The sequence below is a fragment of the Anopheles aquasalis genome, chromosome 2 (assembly GCF_943734665.1).
Source record: "Anopheles aquasalis chromosome 2, idAnoAquaMG_Q_19, whole genome shotgun sequence".
In the NCBI taxonomy this organism is placed as follows: domain Eukaryota; kingdom Metazoa; phylum Arthropoda; class Insecta; order Diptera; family Culicidae; genus Anopheles; species Anopheles aquasalis.
This window is the reverse complement of record NC_064877.1, coordinates 72,253,717-72,263,146: the sequence shown is the minus strand read 5'-3', so window position 1 is coordinate 72,263,146 and position 9,430 is coordinate 72,253,717.

The window sequence follows — 9,430 nt, the reverse complement described above, 5'->3', positions numbered from 1 at the left end:
CGATATGTGTGAGTGGGCTTGATTAAAATTTTGGTCCTCCTCCCACCCCGTTCCGAGTGAAACTCAAATGATATTTGGTGCTTCCGGCGGCCAGGCAACATCGCGTAAGCCTACCGTCATCCATAAGCAACGTGGCGGTGGCGGTGACGGTTACGAACCGGTACGGGAGCGAAATGCAAATATTTGATATCACTCACATGTTACGCAAACATCGGTAAGCAGTTAAAACTGGTGCGCTACCTGCGACCACGACGGGAAAAAGGGGATATTGTGGATCCATCCAGCGAGTGCCGTGCGTGATTGCGACGCGCATCGTGCTTCGTGCTACGATCACTTTTGGTATTTAATGATTTGCCTCATAATTAATTAACGGGCCGCATTTTACTGTACCACTCGTACTCGTGCGCACGGACGTACTTAAGCGTTAAGCTTGGCATCGTGGCACTTTTTTATGGGAATTCTGTGTTGCGAACTGAGGGGTTAAAGCGTTTGCTGAACATGAAACACGAAGAACGCAACAGCACGGCAGCATGATGCAGCAGTGTATGTTCTTCGCACGGAAATGGGTTTGATTCATTAAAATCAAATACACATCATAGAATGTTTACTGTTGATGTTCTACATTTGATGTTCACAGTGAAATGCAAGGTAAATATTTCAAACTCAGACACTCAACAGCAATGCTTTCCATGGTCAATAAACTAACTCTTTCTTCTCCTATCTTCGATTGATTTTAATGCAAAAAAACAAAGCTTGAAAAGGCCCAACAAAACAGTTTTAAATAGCAAAACAGTGTCAATAATAAGGTTCAATTGCATTATTAATAACCACATCAAATCACAATTGAAGGATGTATAATCTTTTCTCCTTCATTCGGACCTATCACATTTCTCATCTTTGCTAGAATAGTTTAGTTTTATACTTTACTCTGTTGCTGCAGTTTGTGTAATATTAACCGAGTTACTTGAGCAAATGTTAAGAGCTAATACAAATGCTACAAAGCATATCAAACAGTCACAACATTCGAATATAACAACCACGTCCCTGTAACGTAGAGGATTGTGATGCATGATGATTTTAAAGAGGCTAAGACTAAGCTCCTGCTTCAGTCTGATTCAGCATTCTGAACAGACGTCTTATCAAGGATTGCCAGCGTTCTCTATACTCTCCAGCGCTAAAACAACATTCTGCATCCGTCTACCGTTCCCTAGCTGGTCGTTTCCATCTCGTCCCCAGACAGTGATCGTTAGCAAAGGAGCATTAAGCATAAAATCTTTATTAAACAACATCATAACAGCAACTCCGCCCATCCACCCCAATAACGTCCTCCTATACCCTGCGGCCTCAGCCTCAGCGTGTGTAATCTGTGGCATCAAAATGCTATAACCATTCGGTCGAGTTCGATCGAGATCCCGCTGTCTAATCCGTCCGGCAAATATCGATAAGTAAAGTCTTCAATAAACCATCCCGATGGCCTATCAGACTCCATCTCTCTGGTGCGCCATCATCTTCAACACCCGAGTCGCCCGTGCGGAGGTGTGGACCAATATTTTTCATATTTTCCAACTTTCTTTACGTTTTTATTTTTTCCTTCTCGACAGACACGCTGCGCCACTGCCTTCCACAACAGCGACGAAACGGCACGGCCAGGGGCTTGGGCTATTCACATTTTTTAATAAGAACCCCAAACCGATGCCGATATTCCCCTGTTCCGCAGCCGTATCACATCCCGAACGTCCCTGCGACCATCTAGTTTGGATTAGCGGATCTTTCCGAGAAAGCTAAGCTAAAGCGACAGTCACTAAACGGTTCGCTCGTGGAAGCGACAGCAGCGATACGATGAAACACGGGAATCGATAAGCATTACAGAGCTGCTGCCCTGCTGCTCGTATCGGTCGATATTGCCATCGTTGGTCGCGTGTGGAAATACTGTTTTGATTTCTTGTAGAGTTAAGGGTCGTCGAGGGACGGGGAGCTGCTGCAGGCGAATGCAAATGCTGCATGTACCACCAGTTCAATAAGAGATGATCCCACTGATGACGGCGAATGAAATGAGCCGTCTGCACTCAAGTGGCACCAGCTCGTAACGAAACGCAACGAAAAGCACCAGCACAACACAGCCAGGAGTAGCATCGGCATCAACATCGGTATCAGGTTCAGTGGCGCAACTGTGAGCAGGAGATGGCGAGGCACATTACTATTAAATATTGCAATCGATTCCTCTGGCCATCTCGGGTCGGAAGAAAAGCGCATCACAGTCCTACAGTTAGCCAACCACGCCGAGCACGAACAGCTGCTGATGCAAATCAATGTACGATGGCTTCGTCCAGCAAGCAGCCCTTTCAACTCCCGAGTACAAGAATGCATTTTGTAATAAAAGACACTAAGAAATGTACCTCGGGTCGTGGTGAAGGTGTTGCCAAGCAGCGGAATCATCTTGTGCCCCGGACCTTGTGCTACCGTTTGACGCAATTCATTTATCTCCGGAAGGACTCTGTGTGTGCCAACATCTTTACAATACATGTCGCAGCTGCTATGCAACCAGCGGCAAGGGAACAATGCAATTATGTTCTACTGCATCTTTTATCATGCAACACAGTTTCGTCCAGTGTCTGGGCAATCGATGAGCAATAAACTGTACGTGGAGACCGCCCCCCAGGATGTACTTGGAACACTGTTCGATTGCATCGTAATTATCTGCATTAATTGACAGGAATGTCCTTCGTGTGGTGCACTGGGCTGTTAGATTGAATAACGATAACACTTTGCATAAGCTAAGGCAATTGTTCGCCCTTCAGGCAATCGACAATTGCGTTATCCAAGCAGATTGATACCATTGGTGAGTCGCTCACAACCACATCGTTCAAAACATTTTTATTGGAAACCAAAAACCAATCTTCCTTATGATACGATTGGAACCATTCCACTGGGCCACTGGACCACTGGACCACTGAAGGTAATGAGATCTGGCCGGCCACATTTCCATGTGGAACTGATTTTTCAGTTGATCCCCCGGTCCTCGGGCACAGGAACTTTGCTCAAACGACCGTCCTCTACATAAATAAGCCGGTACATCATTAAATTCGTTTCACGAGTTCACGATCTCGCTGATCGCGATCAGCATCGCACCGAGTGTGGCCGAGGTTAGTTATGAGGTCGACGAGATTGGACCCAGAATCCAGGACCTCGGCCCGGGATTTAATCTTCCAATCTGGCCACAACGCAAAGCTCATCTCGTTTTACGCCCCTTTGACTGGCTGCCCGAGCGTCAAAACTATGTGGTGCCCGATGTGCTCGACGATTCGCGGCGAAAAACCCCCGCAGAAAACGCAGGGAAAGCTCATTTCGGGTTTCGACCTTCCGTTGCCGAAATGGAGCGTATATTTAATCTCATTCCGTGTACCGCGCACCGTGCACGATTCTGTAGCAGGTCTGCTTCGCGTATCACCAGCAGGTCAACCCGGGTTCCAGCTCGGCACGGATTGCCGGTGTACACCAGGAACCACCGGTCTCACGCATCGGGTTCTAAATCGAAAATTCAAATTACCCTGCTAAAATAAGCATCCGGGAACGCGAACCGGCTGCTCGGTCGATTGTTGCCAGTGCCATTGATGGCAGTATCCGGTGGTGGACAGAGACCGTGGAGCGACCTTCGAGCATCGGAGTTTGCACGGTACGGCCATGGCCACGCTATCGATACATTTTATTCTATTCACCGCAAACAGTGAGGATTGATCAATGGGCGGTTTATGGTCATGCTGCCGGTGTCCATCATTTTGCTCCACGGTGGACCATTTCAAATAAGGGATAGGTAGTGGGAACCACTATCGTTGCAGTGAGCAGACGGTTCACGAGCTTGTCTGATGCACCAGCAATTGACGGTTCATTCCGAACCGTGGCAGTTTGATGCTTATGGAGGATTCAATACGTGTCGTGGAAACTGTTTGTAATGTTTCTTATTTTTTATAACAGTGTAGAGGCTTCGTGGTTAATCGTAGTTCTATGTAGCGTTGAAGCAAGAGCATGTAGCGTCCTAATAGTGAAGCTTTTTAACATATTTTTACGTAATATCATTTATTCCTGAAAGCCAACTGCTTCCGCTTGTCTGTTGTCATAATACCTCAATACTTAATTTGAATTAAACTGCTTCATTCCTTTTATCTTTTCCAGACAGCGATCCATTGAATCAAAAACATTTTTTCCCATTTAATCGGAGAGCATCCCCACTTGCCTGTCCTTTAGCAGAAGCTCGAAATTCAATTACCAACAATGCTCTCGATTTTTTGCAAAATCATAAACTCCATAAACTACCCGTAGCTGGATTACACCGGTGGATAATGAAACGCAAACAAAGATCCACATTAACCACATTAGCAACATAATGGTGATACTTGCACCTCATCAATGGACGGTTGTATCATTATTCCATCATCGAAAATCGCACAATAAGCCGATACCGGGAATGGTTAATGTTCTTTTATCGTTATGATGACAGACAGAGCACCCGTTGCCCATTGTTCCAGTGCAGCAACACCAGTCATTGGTGTAAAAAATCGAGGATCAACATTTTGCATTTTTGTTTGTCCCCGAGACTTTCCTTTCTTTGCCGTTTTTAAACCTATTATCGAAGCTTTTAATTTATATTTAAATCTCGCGTCCATGTGATGTCGCGAAATGTGTTTTTCAACAAAAGCTCCAAAAACATAAGAGCCACCCACCAGAACCGCAATCATCATCATCGATCGATCGACCGACGGACGAACGGACCGACGGACAGTGATAACCGCGAACCGGTACGAGTCAATCGCGAGAAGTGGCCTCTCGAGAGGCTTAAGGAGAGGAAGGGATAAAATGTAGTGCGGGACATCGTTGTGGTATCCCGTGGTTCCCGCAATTCCACGAAGGCTGACTGGTGCTGTATCGACACTCTGTACGGCAGAAAGTCACACTTTTGGCGGGTTTCCCGAGGTTTTTGGTCCCGAAAATAACGCACCTTGTTCGAATGGAAAACAGCCTTCCACGTGTGCATGTGGTTGTGCGAGGGAGTGAAGGAAATAGAACACCCGCTATGCCCAACACAGAGTGCGACCGTATTCCAGGGGCTTCGATCGAAATCAAAATCGCATTATTGTCAATTTACGATTATTATCCGAAATCTCAGGATCCTCGGTAACATTCGCATCTCGTAACTTCTCGTTGGCCGCCGATCTTGGATACCCGGGAAACCGTTTCCCTTACCGGCCAGACTGCCCGAATGTTTATTGTTCGATGGGTTTTCCGATGGCCGAGAGAGGGAGAGGAGAATTCCAATTCTGACTCCTGAACATCCTTTCCACTTGCCTTGGCAACGACGCACCAGCAGCATTTTGAAAGAAGCTTGGCCATTCCATTCCACTTCATCGGACAACCTGGACCAAAATAAAAGTTGGCAAACCCCGAACCTTCCAATCCGATTTAGCTCGTAAACGTGTGTGTCAGCGCTAATGTACGCGTGTGTGTGCGAGTGTGTGGCTGTGTGGAATAAAACCCAAGGCTGCCCGGAAAGAGTTACGGACGCACCGAACGAACGAACGAAGGCTGTCAAACAAACTATTAACCAATCTAGGCCCCATCAAGGTAGACCCTCTACACCGCCAGCCCCCGGATATTGAGCCGTTTTCGAAGCGAGGCGTGACGGTAAAAGGTAAGATTTTTTTGGTTTTAGCTCCTCCCCTCCCAGACCCACCCCCTCAGAACACACCAAAGCACCCATCGTATCGAGGATCGTAGTCGGCGGCCACACCGGGTAGCCGGTCGCGGTCGGAAGGTTGTGCAACTTTCATGAAGCGATTTAAGCGAATCCTTTCAAACGCCAGCTGGGAACCCACGAGAGGGGGAGAGAAGTGTCGAAGTGAGATGGAAACTGGAAACCCATTTCCATCGGTGGGGGAGAGAAAAAGGTTCAATCGCCAATCACACGACCGGCTGGAGCTTGCCTGGTGACTAACATCCGCTGTTTGCCGATCGTTATCCTTGCATTATTCAGCATAGGTGATGCTGGCCATGAATGGGGAAGCTGTGTGGATGGATATGTATATTTGGAAGAAGGAACCAACAATAGACCACACACGGCCCTACACAAAGACATCGAGCGAGGACGCCTTCTTTACGACCGACATTGATGTGTAAGCAACCGGTTTTACGCTCGAGAATCAATAGCATCAAGATGCTGCTAAATTAGGGAGAGGGGGTTCTAAGGACGGGGGTTTTTTCATTCATTGCCTGATTGTTCTCAGTCTTGTTCCTGAAAATTGGCCCAAAAAAATCTACGAATGAGAAGAAATGAAAAGCATAATTTAAATATGATAAATCGGTCGAACTCACTTTTTCTCATACTTTTCGGAGTAATGGTCCCTGAATTGGTCCCTAAATTAGTTATGGACTAATGGTCCATAATTCCTGAAATATGTGAAAGATGTGAAAGAAAAATCATCAAAAAAAGAAAAATCAATTTGCATGCGGCTCGCTAAATTATGTTTTGCTGCCCGCGGCCACGTCCACGGTGTATAGGTATGTTAAGTTTGGTCATTAATTGTATGTTCTTTGTAATTTTATTCTATGCATATGTTGGAATTGAATAATGGTAATTTATCTGCAATGACTCTAGTGTTCACAAAATTGAATGAAGAAACATGTTTTCAACATTTTCACATTCACCACATAATGGAGGTTGGGATCACTGCGTTATTTGTCCATTTAAATTTCTATTAAAACCCCAAAAAGTACCGGTTACCTGGCGCCTCCATCATCAGGTTACCTGGCGCCTCCACCAACGGAGCTACATCATTTCGTATTCCCAGCCCAAGACGATTAGTTTAGGAATTGAGTCTACCTCTCGGGCCACGACTGACACTGGGTTAGGTTTGGTGTGAAAAAGCTAATTTAATAAAGTCATGCACCTCCAAATGATGTGGCCCGCTGACTACCTGTAACTTTCTTCGGCGGCACGCATTCTAATATGAGTTTGAGACACATGCTGTAGCATATAATATAATCAACTTGAATGTAGTGAACTTTGAACAGTATAAGTTCAAAACTTTTCTTACTAAAAACATCTCCACTAACTAATCAAAATCATCGTTCAACATAACAATTGCTTAATAAAATAGCAAGAACAATACTGATAATAAATGCGGGAAAAATGCTGGTCTAGCCTCTAGCCTTTGCTAGAACTCCGAGTTGAGTTTCCCATTCTTTCTCGTAAGGTGTCGACTCGAAATACCAACACCACGGGTACATTTGACTCGTAAGCCATCATCCCTTGCAAGGGTGTTCAATCTGTTCGCTAAATGAGTTAAGGATGGGTGAGGTGGGCGGTTGGAAAAACTATCTCCCGAAAATCTACCACCCTCAAACCAGCGTAATGCGTACGTAATGCCCCGAAATCACTCTCGCGAACATAAGGGAAAATCCAATTATGCCCTCAACCGAATGATTGGAAGAGAGAAGGAATTTTGAGTGATTTATTCGTCGAGTACGGTTCAGCGAATTTATTACCCCGCCATCGTTCGCCACCCCTTATCCAACCCCCTGCCATCGAGTTGCTGGATTTTAATACATTCAATTTTCCAAACATACATCCTCCGGCACCGCGATTGCGATCCACTTCCGCCGTTACCAGCTAAAAATCCATGCTAACCAGATTTTCTATTATTTCTCCCATCGCCCCAAACCACGTGGGCATGGCACTATGGTAACAGCCATAGCCACCGGTGTGTGTTCGCTACCGATTTTCCATCATTTTTATCTTGCACCTGCCGGCACACACGGCACACCATCCGTGGTAGTTTGCGGTTCGGTCGTCAGGAAGCTTCGTGTGCTCCGTACGCCTAGCCACAAACCGGCCAGCGATACCATGGTCGATCGACGGTTTCGATTTTCCACCTGAACTAGCGGTTGCAGAGCAGGTGAGCTCGCATCCATCCTCTCTTTACATTACATGAGTCACTACACCAACCAACGCTATGGATGCCACTATCATCGACATAGAGATCGTTCTCGCTGTTTTTTTATTTATTCCTTGTTAGGTTGCTAGTTTTTGCGTTGCCATTTTGTGTACTCGATCTACCTTCAATCTGGGTGCTCTCAAACGCACACATAAACACTAAAAAGAACAATATGTTTGCGGCTTGCCAAAGAACCGATGAAGCAGAACCTGCGCTCTCTGGATGCTGGAACCACAAATCGAGCAACAAAAGCAGCAAATCGAGTTACGAACAAATCCAAAACTAGATTGCTACCATTTTGTAGCAAATGATGCACGGCGGATACACTTTTTGGAATGGAAGCTATGCTGCGGCCCCTACTGAAAGTGGTTAACAGTCAACAATCCCTTTCCTAACCTCATGGTTGGCCTCACTTCATGCCAGTAATACACTATCGCGCGACCAGAGCTCATTAGAGGTGAACCCGAACAATTGATTTACTTTCGAGATTAGGTTTCGCTTCATTCCGTCCCCTGGCGAACGCAGCTGCAGCCGAACGGAATGTCGGTGGTTCCGCCAACCTTTCAGGAACCTAACTTCCACTCGGACTGGAGCTGAACTATTTCATTTTATCGTCCGGAATCGATTGGCCCATCAACCGTTGGTCCCGTCTCCCGGTGCTTTCCGGAGCGAGAAGCTTTATTACAAGCAATAAGTCACCGTTCGGTAAGACGACACTGACAACCGGCTCGGTGTTATGGGACCGGATTGCTGTTGCAACGGCCAACCGGGAAGCTCCTGGCTGATGTTGAGTACGCTGCGATGCGCTGAAGGTTCGGTTTACATCTACAATTTGCTTTACACTGAAAGATCCCCCCGAAGATATTGTCCAACTGCTGCTCACTGGATCGTGGCGCAATGAGGAACAATCAAACAATACCAGATTGATAGCTCCCTGGTCGCCCAGAGCTCCATTGCAACACTCCTGTGAACGAATTCCTGATCGAAAGCTTGCACAACCGCATCTTGCGGCCAACCGGAAACTCGTTGTCTGGCATGCTTGCTGTGGTTACATCTCCTTGCTCCGTCAATTGCTTCAACCTTCCGATTGCTACCGTGGGCTGTAACCGTGGAAGATGTATTTCTTTGGTCTCGGTAGAAATTTATTAATATTTGGTCTAGCAATTGCTGCCACGCACCCGCAAGCAAGCAAACTTGCCCTCATGGCCCCCTCTCCCGACTCCGGAAGCATCCGAGCGAATAAACAAACATCAAATGGAAACTTTTGGAGAAGATTGGAACAACTTTGCACAACCTCGTCGGCCGCTCAGTGTAATTGAACGCGCCATCGTTTAATGGTCCCGGAGAAGAGCAACGAAGTGCAGCAGACTGTGACAGCATGAACCCATGGGTACCACCAAGTGCCAGTTCTAATGCAAAAGTATCGATCTCAATGATGGTGGTCA